The sequence below is a fragment of the Triticum aestivum genome, chromosome 1D (assembly GCF_018294505.1).
Source record: "Triticum aestivum cultivar Chinese Spring chromosome 1D, IWGSC CS RefSeq v2.1, whole genome shotgun sequence".
NCBI classification, from domain to species: domain Eukaryota; kingdom Viridiplantae; phylum Streptophyta; class Magnoliopsida; order Poales; family Poaceae; genus Triticum; species Triticum aestivum.
In genome coordinates, this window is record NC_057796.1 from 294,288,637 (window position 1) to 294,291,172 (window position 2,536).

Sequence of the window (2,536 nt, forward strand, 5' to 3'; positions counted from 1 at the left end):
CGTGGGTCCAGTCGAATTAGACTAATCCTAACTAATTTTGTTAGCTGGTTAATTAAACCTGTGGGCCCTGACTGTCATTGACCCTTGGGGTTAAGCTAACTGGTGATTAGCGCTAATTGAGCAGGTGCCACATCATCTAATCCGGCGACTAATCGCCAGCGATAAGCAGACGCGGCGGCGCTCCTCGTCCGGCCATCTCCGGCCACGAGAGCTTGCGCGGATGGGTGCGTTCGAGAGCGGCTGCTGCGGTGCTTCGGGAGGTGCCCGTGGTAAGTGCTGGGGTGGGGCGTGGCGTCGGCAGCGGCGAGCGAAACGGCAGTCGGAGCTCGGCTCCGTGCGAGCGTGGCGCTAGAGCAAGCAGACGAGCGACTAGAGGGGCTAGGCGGCCTCCTGGAGGCACCAGGATCACGATGCGGTGCAAGGGCGCGGGTGGTTCGAGCTCAGGACACGGCGGCGACAAAGTCGGGCGGCGGTGAGCTTCGGTCACGGCGGGGAACGGCGCTACGGCAAGGAATTGACGCGGGGAAGAGTGGGTAGCGACGGCGGAGCTCACAGGGAGTCGGACGGCGGTCTCAGCGGGCTCGGGGACGGGCTGTGGACGACGAATCAGCAACGGCGATCGGCGATGCCCGAGGTTGAAGATGATGTCGATGGCGGCGATACGGCGCGTCCCCGGTTGCTTGGCTCGTCGAGGAGGCGTAGACGACGGAGGCGGAGCTCATGGGCACATCAGAGGGGCGGGGGGTGGCTTTGGGCGCGGCAATGGTGATTCTCGGTCTCGCTTGGGGCCGAGAGACAGAGGAGGGGAGGAGGTCCAGGGACAGATGGGAAGTGAGAGGGGATCGAGGGGGATCGCGTGGCTACATCCAGGGCGTCGGGGACGCAGACAGGCAGGCAGGAGGAGGCGCGTGCGCGTGGCAAGCACGCGCTTGGCGTCGTCCTGGCAGGAGCTTGAGGACGGTGGCGCTGGTGGGCTGGGCCAACGGTGCCAGGCCAGGTGGCTGGACTGCCAGGTGGGCTGCACAGGAGGTAAGCCCAGGTAGGTTAGTTTCCCTTTTTATTTTGTTTTTCTTTTCTTTCTCTAGGTTTGTGGCTTTTCTAAAAATTCCTAAGCACTCTCAAAACTCATCAAACTACTCATGCCCACTGTATAGAATATATCCAACAGGAAACATTTTGGTTTATGATTATTTGGACATTTAAAATATTTTATAGCATTTAAATGTCCAAATGCAAATAACATATGATTTAAACCAGTGACCTTATACTATCCTAGAAAATTGTGCACCATTTTTGTCAGACGTTCTAGACCAAGGCAAAGATGATAAACATTTTAGAAGGGCATTTTAGGTTCATTGAAAAGAATTTTAGTAAACCCTAGTTGGTTTAAGTGGTGCTGGGGGTTTCTGTCATCCCCATTTCAACTTTCTAGGAGATTTAAACATGATGCAACACCAGATGCTAGCACTAGGCAGACCAGAACTAGGGATGTGACAGTTGCTCTCCCCCGCCGTCAGAAGGCACGTGGCGATGAGGCTCTTCTCCGAGACATTGGGCACATCCAGAGCCGGCTCGAACCAGGCGGCGGCGAAGAAACCTTGACCTTCCGTGGCGCCATTGGTCGTTGATGCGGAAGGGGATGGGAGCAGATCTGGAGATTTCAGAAGCAAGGAGCAAGGAAGGGGAGCTGGAGCAAGGCGAAAGGAGGCAATGAAGGCAAGCGTTGCCCGCACCAGCCTTTTGTCAGTCTGGCAGTTGCCGAGGCAGCGTGGGGAAGCGGAGACGCCCACGTCCAATCAATCGCCATGCGTTGACCAAGGCTGCATGTTATTGGGGCCCGCGGCGCTCCGCACTTGCCCTTTGGCTTCGCCTCGAAGCCAAGTCCGAGCGTGCCTTGGGCCCGGGGGCTACTGTCGGCGTTCTGGGAATGGGGGTGTCGGTGTCAAAACCGGCGGATCTGGGGTAGGGGGTCCCGAACTATGCGTCTAAGGCTAATGGTAACAGGAGGCGGGGGACACAATGTTTACCCAGGTTCGGGCCCTCTCGATGGAGGTAATACCCTACTTCCTGCTTGATTGATCTTGATTATATGAGTATTAAAAGAGTTGATCTACCACGAGATCGCAGAGGCTAAACCCTAGAAGCTAGCCTATGATTATGATTGTTGGCCTTGTCCTACGGACTAAACCCTCCGGTTTATATAGACACCGGAGGGGGCTAGGGTTACACAGAGTCGGTTACACAGAAGGAGATCTACGTATCTGAATCGCCAAGCTTGCCTTCCACGCAAAGGAGAGTCCCAACCGGACATGGGACGAAGTATTCAATCTTGTATCTTCATAGTCCAACAGTCCGGCTGTCCGAGGACCCCCTAATCCAGAACTCCCTCAGTAGCCCCTGAACCAGGCTTCAATGACGATGAGTCCGGCGCGCAAATTGTCTTCGGCATTGCAAGGCGGGTTCCTTCTCCGAATACTCCATAGAAGATTTTGAACACATGGATTGTGTCTGGCTCTGCAAAACAAATTCCACATAC